This window comes from Homarus americanus, unplaced genomic scaffold (genome assembly GCF_018991925.1).
Source record: "Homarus americanus isolate GMGI-L3 unplaced genomic scaffold, GMGI_Hamer_2.0 scaffold49658, whole genome shotgun sequence".
NCBI classification, from domain to species: Eukaryota; Metazoa; Arthropoda; class Malacostraca; order Decapoda; family Nephropidae; genus Homarus; species Homarus americanus.
The window spans coordinates 176,875-201,384 of record NW_024751128.1 but is presented as its reverse complement, the minus strand read 5'-3'; the positions used below and the strand labels follow the sequence as shown (position 1 = coordinate 201,384).

Sequence of the window (24,510 nt, the reverse complement as noted above, 5' to 3'; positions counted from 1 at the left end):
ATAATAGGTACACTGTGTCCTGCTAAGTCAACTCTGTGCTTCACTGGGGGGGGGTAAAAAAAAAACATGTTCCTAAAATGTATCACCATAGTTTAGTAACTCACGTCTTGGGTTAAGGATACCAATTCACTTTCTCCACCCAACAACAACAACTATCTAACCCACAAGACAATAATACACGAATCGTATTACAATTCACTACATGTAAGGCCAAAAAGAACATAAGTTATACATCAGTGAATATTTCAATCTAAAAAAAAAAGAAAAGTATATTACATTACAAGGCCGAGCAACAGTCCCCGCCCAGCACCACACATTTGTCACCCTCCATTCCCGCCACACGAACGATAACAAGGAATCACGCAATGGCTCTGGTAACCGCAGTCACGTGATCCTTAATATGCTGGGGTCTCGGAAGTTCCTCGTCACTCACTCAACCACAGACACACACCCCCCCCCCTCCTCCTCCCACCACCACCACAGACTCAACTGACCACAGACACACCTTGACGTCTGTGGCTGGCTGGCTATTCCGACGTGGACGAAACATTCACTCACCACCCCGAGAGCGAGAGAGAGAGACGCCACACGTAACAGATCTGATGACGCTCGAAGGGGGAAGGGGAGGGAATCACCAAGATATAAGCTAATTAATTTCCTGATATATACCTGGATGCTTCTCATTATCCATCACCATTGACAAGCGTAACGAGAATTATACACTATGGCTATTAATAATTTATCTTATTTAATATTTATTCATTTATTCATCTACTTAGTCTATATGTTTTAAGTCCTGGAAGAAGAAGTTATATGAATATTATCTATTTTCTCTTTGTCTTACCACCGGATAATAATCATCACTGTCACTCATTTATTCGATTGCATTATTTATTCTATTTTTTTCTATCTCCTCATTTACTTTTAATTCTCAATGTTAAGATCAATTCAATATTTTTATTTTATTTTACATATATTTCGTGTTTATTATTAATATAATTATTGTTTATGTCTTCAGTGTTCGTGTAAAACTAATTATGCAAAACACACACACAAACACACACACACAAAACTAATTATGCAAAACACACACACAAACACACACACACACACACACACACACACACACACACACACACACAGTAACTCCAAATCCCGTCCAGGTGCTACAGTAGACTAGTAGACTCCGAGGCACCACGAAACACCACGCACTCAAAAAAAAAAAAAATAAAAAAATAAAAATGTGAACCACGATATCACGCCAGGTCTTGTAACTCGGTATATTGATCACGCTTGTCTCGCTACTAAAGGCATTCTTTTACCTGAGTTAAGAGCTCAAATGTACAATGATGCTGCTCTTTATTTAAGGTATGAAGTTGAATGACTCGTGTATAAAATTTATTCAGGTATTAAATAAATTATGTATTAAATGATTCGTGTATTATATGATTCGTGTGTCAAATGATTCGTGTATTATATGATTCGTGTATTAAATGATTCGTGTATTAAATGATTCATATATTAAATGACGTATATATTTAATTATACATGTATGAAATGATGTGTGGAAGGGTGTATGGAAAGGAAAGGGAGGGAGGAATGGGAGGAGAGGATAATGGAAGGAAGAGAGAAGGAAAAAAGAAAGAAAAAACGAAGGAAGGAAGAAGGGAAGGAGACGAGGAGTGGTTTCAGACTATGTTTACCCATTTAATTCATGAACCATTAGTTAATAGTTCGAACTCTCATTTGTAGACACTATAAAGACAAGTTACAGACAGTGTATCGTATCACTGAAATACAACTGATTGACTTCATTAAGGGTAATTTCAAAATGAACTCTAAGTTGTTTTCAGTCGTGCATATTCTGAAAACGAAAAAAAAAATCTGTATATGGAACAATTAAAGAACTTCACCGCCATCCTCAGTTACGGTGGTAATTAACGCGAGTAGGGAGGTAAAGTGAGGCTGAGGAAGGGAGTGATGGTGAGTCACAAGGATCACTGAAGCGTTGCGATAGGATTAGAGAAAAGGTCACAGAAGGGTTGCAAAATGCTCATGGAACAAGGTTATTGCAACAGTCTTATGAAAACAAGAATATGGCGCGGTAACAAGAGCTTGAGGGAACGATGTCCCGGATCAAAAAATGGCTTAACTCTAACACCACCTGAGCCGACGACCCGACCCGACCAAACACCCCGAGCAAGATCCTGTCATGATACACTTTCACACACCAACACTGAAACCGATCCATCGAAGTCTTGGGGAATCTTATGGAGCCGGAAGCCAAGTTAGTTACGGACGGACTCACGGACAACATTACACGGACTCACGGGGCAACATTACTGCAGAGTTGCAACAGCTCCACAAAACAAGGTTGTTGCAGCGACCCAACAGCTTCAAGGGAAAAAGATATTGAAGAATTGCAAGAGTCATGGAAAGAGGTTATTGTAACACTGCAACATCATCGTGGTCCTCGTGGCAGTGTGTTTGTGTAAGAGATAATAAGGTGTTTGTGTATGTGTGTTGGGTGTATTGACGTTGGTGAACAGTGGAAGAAAAAGATAAATAATATAAAGACCTCAAGACTAATTCCGCAATACGTATTTATACCAATGGCTGTGTAAATATACCTGAGTATATATCATCAATCGTGACGTAGACATCTTCTCTGCATGAAAGTATCATCTAACCTTACACAAGTTATTTGCCCGTGTGTTCGCCCAGTCCTCTCACGTCCTGACTCAGTCTTTTATCAGAGAGACCTCCACGAATGTGTAAAAACAGACGGAGGTGGTAATTTGCATACGCAGGCGCCCACAGCGTAGAGATTCGGGGTGACGTACTGGCGAGCGTCGTGACCTGCCCGAACTATGACCTTATATCCCGCCCAACACGAGGGCCCCACCACACCATATCACCTCCACCCCCACTGTACTTCGCCACGCCTAGTACATTGGCATCCCTGAGCCTGGCCGCACTGTTTGTAAACTTTGTGGTCAACCGACTCTCACACCCTCTTTCACCACATCTTCATTTGCCCTATGACCTCCTCCTACAGTGGTGGCACCTCTTCCCTCCCTGACCAAATATTCCTCTTTTTTTTTTATTGGGCACTCCCCTACATCATTGTGTAAGGTGAAGCGCACAAGCGTTTACAGCGCCCAACAGGGAAGCATGCTAAGTTCATGCTTGCCTTTATGTCTCACGAGTTAAGGGCGTAGAAGCCTGAAGAGTCCGTGGTTTATGTCATCAAGTTATTGGAAGCTCCAACAACTTTCCCTGAATACGAATTCGCAACTTTCGACTTACACCAGGTACCTACTTTACTGCTAGGTGAACAGGGACTAATGGGGGCCAGGAAATAAGTCCAAACAACTTCCAGATATCCCTCCTCCTAGTGACAGGCCTGGCACTTGACATTATTAGGGACCTGCCACACTTTGCCATAAACAGATAAATTGTAAAATTCCCCACACACACTCATCATTCTGTCACTTTATGTAACTTGCTGACAAAACCCATGACCCTTCAGGCCTTTTACGCCCTTAATGCATGAGTCATAAAGGCAAGCATGAACTCCGCATGCTTCCCAGTTGGGCACTGTAAACGCTTCTGCACTTCATCTTGCACAGGATGTAAGGGGGTGCCCAATAAACTAGCCCCCTCGTGGGCAATCTGTAAAAAAAAAATCTGGTCACAGGCTACAAGGTCAGGTGAAATGTTTACTCTGTGTTGTAAGACACTTGGACACAACACACTCTTAAATACTCACCAGGTATCACATTAACATAATTACCAAGGTTCAGATACTCAAACGGTCGTGTGATGAATTTTCCTGGTAAATGCACATGTAAAAAAAGGCACCCAATCAACTGGCTTAAGCAATAGCACAAACATAGCAAACAAAATGGTGAAATATACACTTTACTTTACCTTAGCAAGATTATTTACTTAACACGAGATAGGAGACAAAATAAACATCCAGAACCTATGAGAATACGGACTCGTGGTTGTGAATTCAAGACACTAAAATAGAAGCAGAACACACACAGTGCAGGTATACAACTCAGCATGCACATATAGCCAACGCATGCGGACATTCAGTGTGCATAGACCATACAGGTATATACGAGTATAATCATCAATGCACAGTATACCTGGACAGTGCGGATATGCAAACCAGAGTACACAATTAAGTAACTCGACCAAGGATAACTAACAGCGCCACCAGAAGCTTAATTCCAGTAGTGTATCACTTAGAGCCCCTGCCATAAGCCTCTGAGACACTGGAGTTTATTTACAACCGACCAGCGATCAGGTCCCTCAAAATGTGTGGATTTACGATACGACGACCCCACTAGTGGCGTGATCTCAGGACACGACACTGACACTCCGAGCATTAATAACCTGCATGGTGGATCGGGGAAGGCAATGGCAAGCCGAGGTGCTGGAGGTAGGAGAAGGATCCTGGGAGGTAGAAGGATCCTGGGAGGTAGGAGAAGGATGCTGGGATGTTGGGAGGTAGGAGAAGGATGCTAGGAGGTAGGAGAAGGATGCTGGGATGTTGGGAGGTAGGAGAAGGATGCTGGGAGGTAGGAGAAGGACGCTGGGATGTAGGAGAAAGACACTGGTATGTAGGAAAAGGATTCTGGGGGGCAGGAGAAGGATGCTGGGGGGAGAAGAATTCTGGGGAGGGAGAGGATGCTGGGAGATAGAAGAAACTGGAGGGCAGGAGAAGGATGCTGGGGGGCTGGCAGGAGAGGGATGCTGGGAGGTAGGAGAAGGAAGCTGGAGGGCAGGAGAAGGACGCTGGGGGGTAGGAGGTATGCCTTGGAACCAACACCAGGTAAGAGGCAGGTATAATGAGGCGCGTGACCTTGGCAATAATCACCAGCTGGCGAGACGCACCACCTGGGAGAGAGAGAGAGAGAGAGAGAGGGACAATAGTCTTCAATTCTCACTCTTAGTTGTTCTTTTGTTTCCTCTACGATTCAGCTACGAGTACCTCCTGGGCACTGAGGGTATAAGATGGATTAAAAAACAACAACAACAACAACACTAAAAATAATAATAATAAAAATAGTGAAAGAACATAATATTGCAAAGATATTTTTTCTTAATTTTTATTTATTTATGTTTGTGGTGGACATCCAGTAACACGGTCATCCAACAGTCACCCCCCAGCGAGTCATCCATCATCCATTTATATCGTCATCACCTGTATAATGATGACCAATCCACCCTTATCTCCAAAATCTTAAAGGTTGCCCACGACACCGAGACAAAATATCCCACGCTGTCAAGTACGTCATTAGTGCATTAGTCACCCCAGTACAAGACGTAGGGTAGTTTTTTGTCCAACTTTATATGATTGTAAAGAAGTGATAAAATATGAATAAACTCGAAAATGTCTCGTGGATGATAAAATTCATTCATATACAAACAGTAATTTGTTTATATCAACATAAAATCATAAACTTTAGATGTATTAAGACAAAAAACATTCACTAACATAATGTATTAGTTTAGTTGTCTGGTTACGTCAGGTTGGTTGCAGGAGGTAGTGCACGACCATCCCCAAGGCCATATGCATCAGCCTACCTAATGCTCACCTCTGTCTTCAAAACTGGAAATGCATCCGACCGGCGGGTGGGGGTGGTCACGGTCGGCCCCTCAGGAGCTGACCCGCCCCTCGTGAAGGGACGGGTGATAGTGCTAGACCATCTCCTGGACCACCCGCACCTCCCTACCATATTTCAGCTCTATCTTCAAAACTGTGGAACTGCATAAGGAACACACACACACAGTATATTACGTGTGGAGGTTCCCCCAGTAAGCTCAGGGGGAACTCGTCAGTTGCTCCCAGTCATTAAGAACATTACTAACTGTACGGGGAAGGACGTCGGGGCTTTGTCCAACTCACGAAGGAGGTTCTGGGTTGTTTTATATCTCCGTAAAAAGGAAATTCGTCTGAGAATAAATTATGTGGATATCACCTCTGGCTGTCCTTGTGACGTACACACCGAGACGAGAAGTTCCGAGCAAACGGGAAGAAATTAAATAATATAGAGATGTGGTTGATGTGTCCGAGAAGCACAGACATTCATGGGGACACACATTCACAAAAAATCTACCTTTAGGTATCCCGCGACCTTCACCTTGGCTAACACACACACACACACACACACACACACACACACACACACACACACGTAACCTAACCTCCTTACATAACATTAGCAGAGACGTGACGCGCCACGCTGACCTGGTGTTAGTAAACAGATTCGACCTGTAACTCTTTAAACCCCTAAATGCCACATGTCCTCCAGGATAAATGTATCGTCATTAAACACAAACTACCAGTCTACACACACACACACACACACACACACATAAACTTGTCCCTGTGTGAAACTCCTTTGTAGCCTTGACCCAGGACGAGTGTAGTCATAAGTAGTTTTATCCCCTACCGCCTACACTGATCCACACCCAAGGATCTTAACGGACCAAGTCTCGTCATTCTGTAGCTAGAGTGAACGTGACTACAGCTTCACCAATGGACTTTGTTCAACGGGCAGACCACTTTTATTTAGACTCTTCTTTTGTTGGTGTGTGTGTGTGTGTGTTATGGTGTGTGTGGTGTGTGTGTGTGTGTGTGTGTGTGTGTGTGTGTGTGTGTGTGTGTGTGAACTTTGAGACAAGAGGATATCCTGGTTTGTAGGAGATGAGGTGTGGAGGTGGAAAGGAAAAGGTGGTGGTGGTTGTGGAGAGAGTTGAGAGATGTGGTGAGGGTGGAGCTGAAGTGAGGAAAAGGGGAGGAGCTGAAGTGAGGAAAGAGGGTGAAGGTGGAGTGAGGAAAGAGGGTGGAGCTGGAGGAGGAAAGAGGGTGGAGCTGGAGTGAGGAAAGAGGGAGGAGCTGAGGAAAGAGAGCTGGAGGAGGAAAGAGGGGAGGGGGGAGGGGGAGAGGTTGGGGGTGAGGGAGAAAAGGGTGGAGGTGGAAGAGTAAGGATGAGGGAGAGCGGGGAGGGTAGAGGTGGATAGGTGGAGAAGGTGGAGGTTTTAGCCCAGTGGGGAGGGAGGACAGGTATAGTGGATAGCCTTAGGGTGGGAAATGTGGTCGGTGGCAATGTGTGTGGTTGGATAGTTATGGTAAGGGAAATGTGGTGGTGGGGATGAGGGGGTAGGAGAGGGGTGTTGGGGAGGAGAGGGGCGTTAGGGAGGATAGGGGTGTTAAGGGGAGAGGGAGGTTAAGGGAGGAGAGGGAGGAGAGGGAGGGAGGAGGGGTGTTAAGTGAGGGGGAGGAGGGGTGGAGGATAGGGGTGTTAAGGAGGAGAGGGAGGTTAGGGAGGAGAGGGGTGTTAAGGGAGGAGAGGAGTGTTAAGGAGGAGGGGTGTTAAGTGAGGATAGTTGGTGTTAAGTGAGGATAGGGGGTGTTTAGGAGGGAGTGTTAAGGGAGGAGAGGGAGGTTAGAGGGAGGAGAGGAGGAGTGTTGTGTAGGGAGTTGAGGGAGGGGGGTTAAGGGAGGAGAGGGGGTGTTTAAGGGAGGAGGGTGTTAAGGAGGAGAGGGAGTGTTAAGGGAGGGAGGGGTGTTGGAGGAATGGAGGGAGTATTAGGGGGAGGAAAGGGGAGAGTGTTGAGAAAGGAGAGGGAATGTTGGAGGACTGGAGGGGGCGTTGAAGGAGGAATGGGGGAGAGCGTTGAGGGAGAAGAGAGGCTCAGGATACAAACATGACCCAAGCCATCAACAAGCTTCAAGGCCAAGCAGCCAATCACGAACTGAAGGTCAGCCACAAAACAAACCTCATAAATACCTAACATTCCCTCCAGTCTCTCGTAACCATCACACACACACACACACACACACACACACACACACACACACACACACAAATAACACAGAAAGAACAATCAAATGCGAAGACAAATTATAAACTATAAATTAATAAAATGTCTATGGTGTGCTACACAAGTTGTCAATATTCTAGATAATGAAAATGGAAGTATTGTAACATCTAAATAATAATAATAATAATGATGATGATGATGATGATGATAATGAAGATGATGATGATGATAATGATAAATCTCCTCAGATACACGATATATTCAAGTACCGATAATACCCTCCACCCCCCGAGTGGCCAGGTGCATTTATCGTTAGCCAAGTCTTATTAATAAATGTGTTCCTCAGGTAAGTCATCCGGTGATAAGAGATGTAAAGGACAAGAGGATACCTTATCTGTGGCAGGTTCAGGCAGAACTAATTATGAATCAAGAGACATTTATTACCAGAGAACTTTGGTGTTTAATTTAGACTGTGTACTAACTCCATCGTAACCTGAGCCTTAAGTGAATTACAAGCATGTGGTTGGCCGAGATGCCTTTAAAAAAACAACACTACAGTATTTCGTCCTTGTGTTGACCCCCCCCACAGTGAGTGCCAAATGTCGTGGATGCCCTAGTGATGAGAAGGAAAACACACACACACACACACACACACACACACACACACACACACACACACACACACACACACACACACTTCTCCAACTTTCGATACTACAAAATAAAAAAAATGGCATTCTTCTTCTTCCCCTGTTTTAAGTTTATGTTTTGTCATTTTAATACTGCAGCAAACATTCACTGACCAATCACAGTGGCTGATAATCTCTATGTATGTCAGTTCTTGTGTGCATGACAATCCCAGATTTGCTTGAGGCTGTACAATAACTAGTTCCTGTTTTCTGTGTGTGTGTGTGTGTGTGTGTGTGTGTGTGTGTGTGTGTGTGTGTTTTTGTTCACCGCCACACTCAAGGAAAACGAAGTCACCATCGCTACTACATTACGCTCAAAACACACACACACACACACACACACTTCCTCAAAATCTGTCAAATCTCAATGTCAGTCTCTACAACCTTCTATCGACATCCTGAGGGCATACTAAACCAAATTCTGGCTTTCCTCCACCACTCACACCCCTACCCCGACCCCCTCCCCCCCAAAACAGTATAATTCGACGGCTGCATCGCCATAATCACACCCATAACGATGATGTTTACCGCCAGCCATGAGAACAAGGAGGGTAATGATGACTGAGAGTGGAACGTCATATACTGTGCCCTCAAAAACACCATTCCTCGTCCCCCCAGTGCAAGGTTGAGAGTTTTTGTTTACGTGTGTGTGTGTGTGTGTTGAGTGTGTGTGTGTTGAGTGTGTGTGTGTGTGTGTGTGTTGAGTGTGTTGAGTTGTCCAAGGATCATGACCAAGCGAGGTAAACCAGGTAAACAAAACACAGACACTTGATATTAATAGTGTAAAAAAAAAGTGTTTGTTTTCGCCAGTGGAGTCAATGACCTTGTAGTTATATTAATGTGATGCGATAATGACCCCCCCATAAATTAATTAATATCTCATTTAAGTTGTAAAATACACTCACTCATTTCTCACAGGTGATGGAGGTTGTTTTTTTTTTATTTCAAGAATTATTTATAAAATCTTAACGAGCTATTCACCTTGAATGTGAGGTCAGTGAAGTGAAATATTGTAAATAATCCCTTAAGTGTGGGAAAACCCGTCATGTGGTGATTATATTAAAGCTAAATATCTGAAATGTCAACAAGACCAACAAGGGGAAACACGAGTGAGGAATTGAAAGTCCTTCTCCCTTCCTTCTCCTTGTCCCTCTCCCTATTCCTCCTTGCCCACCTTCTCCAGATTCCCCTTTCTTTCTTTTCCCATTCTCTTTATTTCACATTCCCTCCTCACCCACTCCCTCTCCTCCTCCCACCTATACCTCTACACCTTTCACTCCCTCTACCTATATATCACTCTCATCCTTCACCCCATATTCTCCCTCTTTCCCCTCCCCTCTCTATTCCCTGTTCCTTCTCTCCCCCTCTCTCATTTCTCTCCTCTTTCTCACCCTATTTCTCTCCCATCCCTCACCCTATCCCCCTCTCCTCCCTTACCCTATCCTCTCTCCCTATTACCCTCCCTCCCGTCCATCGCAGCCTTCAGAGAATATCTTAATCACCCTGGCGGTAAAAACTCTCTCACAGGAACCTTGGGCTGAGGAAACTACCGTCCACCCTCCTCCTCCTCCTCCTACCTTCGCGTGGGGGGGTGGGGGGTTGTTGAGAGAGGGAAGGAGGAAGGGAGGGAGGGGAGGGGGAGAATGGATGATGATGGAGGGGAAAGCAGGTCGGTGTGTGTGTGGGGGAGGGAGGGGGGAGGGAGAGTAGGTGAGATATGCTTTGTCACGGCCCAGTTATCCCCTCCCCCCCCACCACCTTGTATTCACCTACCACCACACCAACTACCACAAACAGCTATCTTCTCCACTACCACCATCACCACATCTATCCATTCATCCACCACACTACTCTTCCTCCTATCACTACCACCACCATACACATCTACACTTTTCTCTCCCCAAACCACCACACTACCACCTCTCTTCCACCCCACTACCACCCCTCTTCCACCACACAAACACCCCACGACCACCCCACAAACACCCCTCTACCACCCCACAAACACCCCCTACCATCACACAAACACCTCTACCACCACACAAACACTTCTACCACCACACAAACACCCCTCTACCACCACACAAACAACCCTCTACCACCACACAAACACCCCTCTACCACCACACAACATCCCCACCACCCCACAAACCCCACGACCACCACACAAACACCCCTCACCACCACACAAACACCCCCACCACCACACAAACACCCCACCACCACACAAACACCCCACCACCACCACACACAAATGACTCTACCACCACACAAACACCTCTACCACCACACAAACACCCCTCTACCACCACACAAACACCCCACTACCACCACACAAACACCCTCTACCACCACACAAACACCCTCTACCACCACACAAACACCCCTACCACCACACAAACACCCCCCACCACCACACTGCCACCCCTCTACCACCCCACGACCGCCTGGACACAAACACCCCATGACCACCATACACAAATAATCTCTACCACCACACAAACACTCTACCACCACACAAACACCCCACGACCACCTACCAACGCCCCAAACTCTCCTGAATCATCAACCACCAACACGTATTAACACATATATACCTGTCTCCTGTCTTGTTTCTTTCATTCCCGTCTTTTACTTCCTGTCTATACGTCTTCCTCATTCATCAGAACCCCTCTGTCTCTCCCTCTCATACATCAAATCCGTTCTCGTTCCTCATCGTCTCATTCAATCTCATGCATTAACCTCCCCAACCGGTTTTTCTCCCACAATGATCGACCACTATCCACCATCACCCCTCTCTCTCTCCCTCACCCATCTACCCCCACTCTCTCTCCTACCTACCCCCCACCTCCCTCCCTCACCTACCTACCCCACCCCCCCCCCCTCTCACCTACCTACTCCCCCACCCTCCCTCCCTCCCCCCACCCTCCGTCTCTCTCCCTCCCTCACCCACCTACCCCCACCCCCTCCTACCCACCCCCACCCCCTCTCCCTCACCTACCCACCTCCACACCTCTCCTCTTCCTCCCCATGTCCTCTAAAACACCGACATTCAGCAACGTAACATTTTTCCTCAACACCGATTGATTGTTATACAGTATCCCCCTCCCACGTGTCATCCACAAGTCCTTTCCTGTGTGTATTATAATCCTCTCCCATAACCACGTCCCATCCCTCGACGACTCCCAGGACCTAAAATTAATTCAACCTAAGACATATCATCATCATCATCATCATCATCATCATCATCATCATCATCATTATCAATATCATCATCATCACCATCATTATTATTCATTACTATATCTCTGTTCTTGGACATACCAGTACAGCACCTATCCTTCTTTGGACATAATTATCCCTCTATTCGCTTCCTTGGACGAAAATTTCATTCCTATCCGAAAAAAAAAGACTCGAGTCACCGTCCACACACACACACACACACACACGCACACATACACACGCGCACGCACACACACACACACACACACACACACACACACACACACACACACCCACACACACACACACACACACACACACACACACACACACACACACACACACACCACACACACACACACACACACACACACACGATTAAAAAAAATGGCCTAAAAAAAAAGTTCTCCCATCGTGCCTGTGTGTCATCTTTAGCCTCACATCACAGCTAAGAAGATAAGCTATACCTGAAGTGTTCGTTGCTGGCTGTCCCCAACGTCACGCACAGCTAACAGAGTGGCTAATTAGAGTTCATCTTTTCAATTTTTTCCCCTTCCATCCATCTTACCTCTCCCAGTTTCTCAAGGTTGATTGGATGATGGAAGAGTTTCGGGTGGTGTTGAGGTGGGTGGAGTTGATGTCGTGGTTCGTGAATGGGTGGATGAGGGTGGATGAGAGTGGTTCTTGGGTGGGGGTAGTAGGCGTGGCTTGTGGCCTGGTGAGGGTGGGCGTGTAACTTGAGGTTGGCTTGTGGACAGGTGAGCATGGGCGTGTAACTTGAGGTTAGCTTATGGACGGGATGAGCGTGACTCGTGGGCGGGATAGAGTGATTCGTGGGTGGGTAAAGGTGTGACTGTGGGTGACGGAGAGGTGTGGAGGGGGTTGTGTAAGGGTGACGAGAGGGGAGGGTAGCTGCACTATAAGGGGGTGGCGGCTGTGGTCGTGTCGCTGTGGGTCCGTCTTCTGGAAGTGAGTAAGGTCATGGGTGCAGCTGTGGGTATGAGGCGTGGGTGTAACTGTGGGCATGAGACGTGGACATAAAGCGAGGAGGTGGGTATGGGCATGAACATCAAGTGAGGGCGTGGCTGTAATGTATGAGGCGTGAGTGTAACACTGGGCGTGAGGAGTGGCTGTGGGCATCGGGCGTGGATTGGGACTATGAGCTCAGGCTGCTGAAGTATTGGGTGTGGCTGAGACAACAGAGGAGGAGGAGGAGGAGGTGACTAACTCTCACCCACTGTCTTACTGCACACACGAGACGTCCAGAACTCCAGGGAAGCGTGAGAAAGCCAGCCAGCCCCCCCCCCCCACACACACGAGACGTCCAGAACTCCAGGAGAACCCCTCACTCCTCTGCCACCCCCCCACACACACACTGACGAGGTTCTACAGAGTAAAGAATATTCTAGGGGCGAGGTTCTATTGGAGAAAGGGTGAAAGAGAGCTGAGAGGAAGAGGTTCTATTGAAATACGTCGTTCTATTATTGTGGAATATAGGTTACTGGTGTCGTTGGTGATGGTGATTAAGGTATGTAGGTAACACTGGGTACACCTGAGAGAGAGAGAAGCGGGTGACTAACATATGTAATCTTCTCAGAATGACGCAACGAAACAACGCCCTGCAGAAGCATCATTCACGGGCAAATTGGTTCATTCAACCATCTCATTGCGAATGATGACACCCAAACCAGAATAACCCAATTACAAGCGAACCATTCCTGGCAAATTGGTAAGATACAACGCAGTCGAATCGGAGCCAATGGCAACACGTGAAATGAGAATCACCCCAATTACGACGAATCATCCATCCTCAGCAAGGTGATACACAACCAGTGAAATCAGTAGGTGCATATATATAGTGATCGAAAAGTCCCTGTGCACCCGTTTCTTGTTATACCTCTACATTGTTATAAGCAGAACACGGTAAATAACTATATATCTAATCATTACAGATGCACAGGGACTTTCTGATCGCCTCATATAACACCACACGTACCGCCTCACACCTGTCCAAAACATTACTAATTGCCCCCCCACCAAGATTTATTAACAGGTAAGGTCATATACGTGAAAAATTGAACACTAATGACGTAATACATTGACTTAACGTAGTGTTTCCTCCGCGGCTGATGCGTTAATATGTGTTATGTGAAAAAAAAACGTTCATTATTAACTCCCCGAAAAATAATTATATAGTTCGAGTCAAATGTTCATATATTAGTTTGTCATGAAGGTGAATAAGACAACAGAGATACATACTCAAAAGGTAAACTCTAGGTAAACTTGAGGTAATATCTGGTACACTTCAGGTAAACCCCAGGTAAACTTTCGGTATACTTCAGGGAAACTCTCGGTAAACTTCAGGTACGCCCCAGGTATATTTCAAGTAAACCCAGTTAAACTCCAATTAAATTCAAGTAAACTCCAAGTAAACCCCAGGTAAACTACAATTAACTTCGGGTGTAAAAACAGATAAACTTCAAACAAACTCTAGGTAAACTCCAGGTAAACTCCAATTAACCCCAGGTAAACTCCAATTAACCTTAGGTAAATTCCAGGTAAACCCCAGGTAAACTCCAGGTAAACCTTAGGTAAACGCCATCACTTAGTGCAGGTTGATGAGGAGTGAATAATCTAAAAGCATCTGGGATGGATTATCGACCTGGTCTGCCCATGTCTCCATCAACCAGCGTCCTCATCCACCTCCCTCATCCACCCCTCACCCATGATACCCTTAAGACAGGATGATGGATGGATGATAGATAGAAAATATATAAACAAGAGAGGAGTTCGTCATCCGCACTACAAAACAACACGAAGTCACTCATCTGTTACAGGGAACACACCTCATCCGTCATAAGGAACACACTCATCCATCACAGGAAACAGAGACAATCAACAGGGAACTCAGAGGACAACAAAGCCATCTTTCCTGAATATCCACATAACAAACCCGAACACAACATAGCCTACCACGAGCGCACACCCTGATTGCCTCCTCCTCCTGTCTGCGCGCGCATCTCCTCCAGCGGAAGAAGGTTGTGGGAAGCGAGGAGGGGACAGAAGGATAGGGGGGGGTAAGGTGGGGAAGGGGGGAGAATAGCAGGTGGGGGAAGGGAGGGCCAAGGTGGGAGGGGTAAAGGTGGGGGAGGGGGATGGGGTGCTGTAATCTGCTTATATACACCATTCCTAAGGGACCTGACCTGAGGACGGGATTCTTATCAAAAGGTTGTTGTATAATCTCTAACTTGATTCCACTATAACAAGGGATGAAAGAAAGTGTAGTGTAGTCTAGTGTAGTCTAGTGTATATCGATTTATTAACGTTAAGTCGCATTGCAATATATTTTTTTTTCATTTCAGGTCGATACTGTACTTATCTTATCGTAGCCCCAGTCTCTCCTATCAAAACAATTCACTCATATCTACAGTATGGGGAGAAAATTTAACTTAGGAAACTTAAAAAAAAAAAAATCACGCTGTAAAAACATTCGATATCATAATATACAGACGACCAGAAATAACACACCTTATACAAAACACAAAACAGTGAAAGTAAAGCAGTGTGTCTAGGTGGAGCGTTTGGAAACAATGATATATGAGTGATGTTATTGTTTTGTTTTCCTCATATACGGTATTATAAAGTAACATCAGCTACCGGCACCGACCCCACCCACTACACTAGTCTTGAGGCGGCTGAGGAAACACCACCAAACGTGACTACGCCCTCCACGACACTCTCTCTCTCTCCACGACACCTTCTATGACACTCTCTCCACGACACACTCTCCATGACACCCTCTATGACACACTCCACGGACCACTCCACGACACTCTCCATGACACACTCCACGACACACTCTCCATGACACCCTCTATGACACACTCCACGACACTCTCCACGACACCCTCCACGACGTACTCTCAACAACACACTCCACAAAATCCTCCACCATAACCCAATGTGCTCTCGATTAAAGAAAAAAATAATAATAGCGAGCGACTCTTTGTAAATATGGGCCCCAGTGTGTGTGTGTGTGTGTGTGTGTGTGTGTATGTGTGATCTGAACCAACACTGACCACTCACCAATCAATTTCCACTGACGTCATTAACTTTCAAGCTCCACCCCCTCCCACCCCTCCACCTAATACTCTCTGTCAATTCAGTATCGATTCCAGTAACCTTCCAGTCTCGCTACAGCCCCACGTCTCTCACTCCCTCTGTTGCCATCTTCATTAGTGTGTGTTAGCATCTAGGTTTTTTCCCGTAATAAATGTCCACTTTTTGCACTTTTTCGTAAATGTTGCGTTGGTTTCGTGTGCATTAATATCTTGAGTACTATACCAACCCCTTGAGTACGACGCCAACCTTTTGAGTACTATACCAACCCCTTGAGTACAACGCCAACCTCTTGAGTACAATACTAACACCTTAAGTACGATACCACCAACCCCTTCAGTACGATACCAATAACCCCTTGGGTACAACACCAACCCCTTGAGTTCGACGCCCTCTTGAGTACAATCCTCCCAACCCCTTGAGTACGATACCAACAACCCCTTGAGCACAATACCACCAACCCTTTGAGATACAATGCCACCAACCTTATAATTACGATACCAACCAACCAACCCCTTGACTACGATACCACCAACCCCTTGAATACGTTATCAACCTCTTGAGTACAATATCAACCAACCCCGAGTACGATAATTTAGCCACCCTGAGTAAGACATCGTATATATAATCCAATTTTTGTCTCTTTTCACTATCCCAAGATTTACGTTATTATAATTTTCTTCAGTTCTCTTTCACTTCAACAATTCAACAATCCGCTCTTTACATCACCATCCTCAAGCTTCTGTCACTATCCGACCTCTTCCTTCATCCCCTCCTACTTCCCCTTCACTCCCAAGCAGGCACAAGTAGGAGGGAGGGAAGGAAGGAGTTGGGAGGAGGAGGGAGGGTTGGGGAGAGAGGGAGGGGGGGAGTGTAAGATAGATAGGTCAATCAGGTTATGTAAGTAGATGTGAAGTGAGGGTGGTGGTTGAGGATGGGAGTTTGATGGGTGAGTGGGGTTGGTGCTGTAAGTGGGAGGGGCGATGGGTGGATGTGCTGTTGGAGTGGGGGGATGGGGTAGAGGGAGGTGGGGGATGGGGGGGTAAGTTTGAGTTGGGGGGATGGGTGTGATGTTAAGTGGGGGCGATGGGTGTGGTGCTTGAGTGGGGGGGATGAGGTGGTGCTGGAGTGGGGGATGTGGTGCTGGAGGGGGAATGTTGGAGTGGGGGATGAGGGTGTTGAGTGGGGGGATGAGAGTGCTTGAGTGGGGGGGATGGGGTGGTGCTTGAGTAGGGGTAAGAGGGGATGGGGTGCTTGGAGGGGATGGGGGATTCTTGAGGATGGGGTGGTGTTTGAATGGGGGTGGAGAGGGAGTTTGAGTGTGGGTATGGATGGTATTTGAGTTTGGGTGGGAGTGGAGGGGGAATTTGTTTGTGGGTGGAGGGGGAGTTTGAGTGGAGGTTGAGGAGGAGAAGGAGGTAGAGGAGGTGAAAGCGATATCAAATGTTTTCAGTAGAAGACAATACATATACATCTGGCTATGAGTCTGTCTGTCCGTCCGTCCATCCGTCAATACATAACTACCTACAGTATATATATGGCATATGAAATGGCATATATATATATATGCCATTTCATACAAAGAATAATCATTAGTTCTTGTGTTTCTGTAACCTATATATATGTACTGTGTGTGTGTGTGTGTGTGTGTGTGTGTCTGTGTAAGATGCAAGCAAAGGTCGTCCCTCAGTGCAGTCAATAATAAACTTATCTCCTCTCTCTCTCTCTCTCTCTCTCTCTCTCTCTCTCTCTCATGCATAATTATCACACAACCCACAGCTTCCATTACTAAAAAAACACATCTCAAAAAATATAAAGATTTTACAGAAGGCCCTTATTGATTATGATCCAGTCCTAGCTAACCGTACGTCTGGCAACACCCACACACAATAACAAGACAGTTCACAGTTGCCAAGTCCATGATGCATTTTATTATTTCTCTGTAATGACACAAGATCCCAAGGATGTTGTTGTTTTCTTTGTTTCTGTGCATCTATAACTAACGTCTTTATGCATCTTGCTCTTTATTATTTCAATGTAGTTGAAAAAAGATTTAAGGAAGTAATTATTCCTGTTGAGTATAACTTAATAAGAAGCTTTTTTAAACATAGTTATTGTTGGTTAAGAGAAAGGTGCCCGTGGCTTGCATTACAATGTAATAATAATAATAACTATAATAATAATAATACCAACAACAACATCAATAAAAATAATAACAATTACAACAATAACAGTAATTATAATATTAACCATAATAAACCAACCAAGGTAAAGGGTGGATAATATCCTTGTGTTGTGAATAGCACCACTATACAGTGCGGTAGGTGGGATGGACAGTTTAATAAGCCCGGTAACTCGGTCTAAACACACATCAGTGAGAGTAATATTGATGAGAAGACATAAATCATTATAAATCTGCCATAATAGGAAACGAAGAGCAGAAATGACGAAAAATATAAAAAAATGCGAAAAATAGCCAAAAAATGACGAAAAATAGCAAAAGAATTACGTGAAATAGCCCAAAATTACGACATTAACCAAAAGTGACGAATAATGGCAAAAAAATACTAAAAATAGCCAAAATGACGAAAAATAGCAAACAAAATTGTGAAATGCCTCCAAAATACGTAAATTAGCCCAAAATGACGAATAGCAAAAAATTACGCAAAATACAAAAAATGATTCTCCCTCCTCCTTCCTTCTCATCAAACCCTCCTTCCTCCTCTTTTCTCCCCAAACCAGCATAATCAGTGATAATAACCAAACCTGCAAACGCGCTACACACACACACACACACACACATAACCAAACCTACAAACGCTACACACGCACACACACAGAGGTCCAGTATATGTCGTCAAGTACGTCACGAAACATAACGGATCGATTTACACCATAAACAAAACACACACAGACAGAATTGATCACAATACGTACAAACCTACAACAATTACAACAAGATACAATACAACAACAACATTATTATTGTATTTTAATTGACTACTGTAGTGAGGTAAGTGAGAGATATAAATTAGTACGTGATATTATATTTTTGTGAGAGGAAGCATCGTACCTCGCGCATGCTCCGGGACCCGATTGCCCGTTGTTGCAATATTCAACAGGTAGTGAGTGGGGTGTGGTGGTAGGGGGGTGGCGGGGGAGGGACTGGGCCACTAGGATGGTCACTTACTGCTCGGGTTCACTCACTACACCGGCCCACACTCACTAGGTCGGTCACCCACTCACTCACTCACTGTTTGGACCATTCACTAAGTTGGTCACTCACTAGGTCGTTCACTCATTACACCGACCCACACACTAAGTTGGTCACTCACTACACCGGCCCGCTCACTATTTGGCTCACTAGGTTGGTCACCCATTTAGTTAGTCGCTCAATACTTGGGGCCACTCACTAGGTCGGTTACTCACTGTCAACGAGCCACCAGGAATGTGCCTTGAGGATGCTTCTTACAATTCCACAGTGGCGGGTTTGTTATTGTTAGCCGTGGCTGAGTTTGACCAGCGTGTGCTACCGATTGTGACTGAGCACACATGCCCACCCACACATGCAGTATATCAATGCATACCAAAAAATTACCTATAGATTATACCCCCTAACGCATTTCACCTGAAGATTAACCCCTCCAGCTTATTTCACCTGAAGATCAACCACCCTCATGCATGCTACCTGGGGAATTAGGTTGGTTAGGATAGGTTTTGTTAGGTTACGTTGGTTAATCTTCAGGTGATCTATAAAAATGTCTACAGGTTTAAATATCGGACGTGGTTGTCAGCCTATATCCGGCTCTCAATAGATTTTCGATACGGAGCCAGATAATGAATGTATACGCTAGGGGGACAACGGCTACTGATTGGTCGATTTGTTATCCAAAAGCGACACGGGGGGAAAATATTGTACGAGTTATTTTATTTTTACTTCATTAATAATCCAGAGCCAGACTTAACTAAACTCAACATACACGTAGAGCCAGACTTACTAACATACACGTAGAGCCAGACTTACTAACATACACGTAGAGCCAGACTTACTAACATACACGTAGAAACTTACTAACATACACGTAGAGCCAGACTTACTAACATACACGTAGAGCCAGACTTACTAACATACACGTAGAGCCAAGACTTACTAACATACACGTAGAGCCAGACTTACTAACATACACGTAGAGCCAAACTTACTAACATACACGTAGAGCCAGACTTACTAACATACACGTAGAGCCAGACTTACTAACATACACGTAGAGCCAGACTTACTAACATACACGTAGAGCCAGACTTACTAACATACACGTAGAGCCAGACTTACTAACATACACGTAGAGCCAGACTTACTAACATACACGTAGAGCCAGACTTACTAACATACACGTAGAGCCAGACTTACTGAACCATTGATCTCATACTTCACTGCGAATGCGCCCAAAACAACCTCAGTCTCGTGTGGGGCTACGGTCCGGCTCTCTGGCAAAAGTAAATACTGAGAGTTGGACGGGCTGCATTTTTTATACACCGACTCCATCATATCTGTTCACAAAAACAAATAAAATATTGACAAATGGAGCGGAGTCAGTAACCAATCGTGTTATTACTGAATGTAAAAGTCAAATCGTAGCTTAAAATAGGACATTGTTATTCGTAATCTATACAACTATAAATAATATTTTACCCCTCACTTGTATTCAGGAATTCGGATTAAAAAAAATCCATTATACCGTAACACCGACAAAAAATCAAATTAGTAAATACAATTATCAGAAAAACGTTCAAACTATCGATTTGGCATTGAGGGTTTTGCTAATGATAAAATGATGTCCATGGATAAAACAAAACAAAATACAACGCTAAAATGGTTAGAATGACCAAAAAAAAAATGGCTGAGTACACAACCTCCAAAGACCTTCAAAATGATCGCTCGGGATTATATGAAGAGCCAACGTCATCATTAATCCATACTGTGACATTCTCAACGCCCAGACGTCTTATCCAGAAAGGTCACAGAAACAATGCCGAATTTAGACCTGTGGAGGACCATGGTGGGCAGCCTCTTTGTGGAGCCCCCCCCCCCACCCTCATTATAACTACCCAAGAGGGTGGGGTGGCGAGTGAAGCGAGCCTATACATCTGGGAGTTCCGGGGGGCGCTGTAATCCCCCCGGGAAAATTTTTAAATTTGAACACTTCTTTGGAGAATTTTGAAGCCATATACAGTTATATTAAGGAAATTAGAACATATTGTAATATGTGGAGGCCCCCGGATTGTGGAGGCCCCTGGGCAGCTGCCCACGTTGCCTACTCCTGAATCCGGCCCTGCACAGAAACCTCACCAGAGATCTTGCTTCGAAGAATACACTCGGATCATGAGAAGATTAGACACCCTTAGCTTATTTCACGGGAAGATTAACCACCCTAATATTACTTTAGGGGGAGGGGGTTAAGGTATGGTATGGTAGGTTAAGTTAGTTTAGTATTAGGGAGGTTAAGTTAAATAAGTTTAGTGTTAGGGAGGTTAGGTTAAGTTAGTTTGGTGTTAGGGAGGTTAGGTTAAATTAAGTTAGGTTAGGTTAATGTTTAATGAGTTTGTCTAATCTACAGATGATCTTACAACTTACTAAATTCAATCAAAACTTAAGATAAAATAATGTTTATGTTTAAATGGGGTCGGATATCCAAACGCCGGCAGACGTTCTCGCCAGTCTCCTCGTTTTAGGGGAAGGGGGAAAAACAAAAATCAACCGAGCGGATGTAGCCGGTTCTCTTGTTTACGGCTACTGAGTTAGACACAAAAACCGAACCAAGAAAACGCCTTCAACGCCAGAGTGGTGAAGAGAGCTCTTCCCTTACTACCTCACGAGACGAGCTAAAGGTGGAAGCTCAAATGAATGAATAATTAACTAAAGTAAGCAAAAAATGTAGCATGCAAAGCTAAACCAGTGTGCACAGATCAGCAAACAAGTCAGCCGTTCCAGCAAGTGACCTTGACGGGTCCGCTCAGCACTGGGTCAGTTGTTTGTCCGCCCGACTGTCTGAGCTGGGCAGCGGCGGTGTGGGCGGAAGATTAGGACGGGCGGACGTGAAGGCGCCAACCGCAAAATTCCCTCACTAACTGTTGCAGGCACAGGGAGGAGTGGTGGGATTTTCTTAAGAGAGTTTAGTGGATTTTCTGAAGACAATAATTAATGTGTGGACGACTGGAACAACTTACCAAATATCATCATTAACTCGAACACGCTGGGTAGCTTCAAACATAGGTTGGATGGATATATGAGCAATAGGGGTTGAGTGTAAATAGGACTGCCCAGTATGGGCCAATAGGCCCGCTGCAGTTTCCTCCATTCTTATGTTCTTATGAATAATCTAAAAATAATGTTGAACATTTTCTTAACTAAATTTAGTGTTCCTATAATCTAACGCCCTGTATTAAATTTAAAATAAAAGATGAAATGCATAATTAAGAGTACTGTATCAAAATTTAGTTACTGTAACAAAATTTAGTGGAGTACATCAAAAGTTAGTCTACTATAACATAATTTAGTACAATATAATCAAACGTTAATTGTAGTGTATGAGGCTAGAGTACGCCTACTATCTCAAAATATAACGACACTGATATGGGACTGCAACTAAATATACACAAACATTCACTTGGGGTGAGATCGGGTCTGTAGTGAGCGTGGTTGACTTATTCGAAAACCACAGTCGTGAAAAGACGTACGTGTGTGTGTAGCTTGGGATTTGTGGGCAGGCCGTGGGCGTGATGTAGTAGACGCATCTTTCGAAATAAACTATTTTTGTCTGGTGTTGATACTAACTGTAGACTACACACTTAAAGACCTTTCATCGAGACGTAGTAATGCATCAACATTCCCGGAAATATATATCCATATCTTTGTTTTTAATTGTCGACATCAAGAATATTGTCTAAAAGTACATGTTTATATTGCAAAAACTTAAGTTGTCACATTAGGCCAGCGTGCTGAGAGTATATTTACAGCACTGAGGTCTCGGGGAACCCATTGTCCAAAAACCTTTAACTGTGAAATGTAAACCCCAGCTCTTATTTCATCGACTCTGATACGCCGATCCGCTACACAGTAATCAAGCTTTAGACTCAAGTTACAGTTGTTTGGCCGGCGGCATCTGGAGGCCAACCTTACCGTGGGTCATCCTCAAGGCTCCCGTTGCTCACCCTTGAACTCCTTGACATACCGGTAGCGTGTTACAGTGGCACATGTTGGGGGCGTTGGATCTGTGTTATATAGCCTACGTAGTCCATTATGTGTCGATGGATTTCCTTGACTGTGGAATCTTCTTTTGATGTAAGAATTTTATGGCACTACAATGCTCAACTTTTCCCGCAGACCTGTTATTACCTCACACCTCATAATTTAAACCTTCACTCTGACACAATAACCTATATACAGTAACAATAATCACTTAAGTCGACACCAATACTCAAGAAATCAAGTTTATGTTCCAGAAGAAAGTAGAATCCTGGCATGTTATTTTACCCCCTGAATAGCAAAACCTTTTCACCGCCCCTCATGTAACCCTTAAATAGACCGATACAGTATAAATACATCACTGAAATATTCCATACACCAGGTTGATACAGTAACCGACCGAGCGTCTGAGTTACGTAATTGTACCTACTCTATTCCGGTACAGTAACTATGGTAATTGCATCTCATTATTGTCACCATCACCGTCAACACTCCACCAACCAAACTAATTAACACGACAATAAAGGCTTTATGTCAATACCAAATATCCGTGGGGCGTATTAGTTATTATTATTATTATTATCTTTTTCTGAATACAAATTGATACGTATTAGTGACCGAACCTCGCTTAAAATTACTATTAATACTACTGTCAACAATAATAACCGTAAAAAAATATAAATAGAGCAATTATAAGGTTAACACCACGTAAGTATGTCACCGTACAAACCAGTTGCCTTAAAAGTACAAACAAGTTTTAATACACTTTACTAACACTTACCTTATAATGACGGGTATAATATTGACGTAATATCCAGAAATATCCTCAAAACGTCCAAATATTCGTAACCTTCCTCTACTTCCTTCCTAAAGTAAGTACAGTATTCCAATCGAAACTAAGTCAATCACAGAAACTTGGCCCAAATACTGTTTAAACACTGAAAACCATAACACACTCTGGGAAAAACCACTCGCTCGTATGTATACACTCTTTCTCCCGGTTAATACATGTTAAATTTTTAATGACACTTCATATTTGATGAACGGGTCACTTGAGATTGACTGAGAAACAGAGTCGCAACACCCAGCCTCTCATGACAGCGGCTAGAGCCACACTACACATTGCATCTGGTCTGCCTGCCCGTATCTCACCTGTGCCGGTCTTAGTTGCCAGTTACCACTTTAACACATCTCGCATCATCCACGAAATTACACATCTTCTACGATCGGAACACAGTTAATTAACCTCATATACACTGTAGAATATTTATGTCTACACTACAATGCACCAGAAAAAATGTAATGTTATTTGAGATTCGATATATAGTTAGATAAAAATGTGAAATTATAAGCTGCTGGCGAAACCTGGTGTGTTTGGAAGTCGCGTGC

General features: G+C 44.3%; 1 protein-coding gene across 1 annotated transcript in view; it reads right to left on the bottom strand.

Moving 5' to 3' along the window:
• LOC121854542 overlaps nt 1-24,225 on the bottom strand; it is a 138,107-nt gene extending 113,882 nt beyond the window's left edge. The window contains exon 1 of the mRNA XM_042349216.1: nt 23,903-24,225. The gene's annotated coding sequence lies outside the window, so the exon portion shown is untranslated. The remainder of the gene's footprint in view (nt 1-23,902) is intronic.
• Nucleotides 24,226-24,510: the final 285 nt, after the last annotated feature.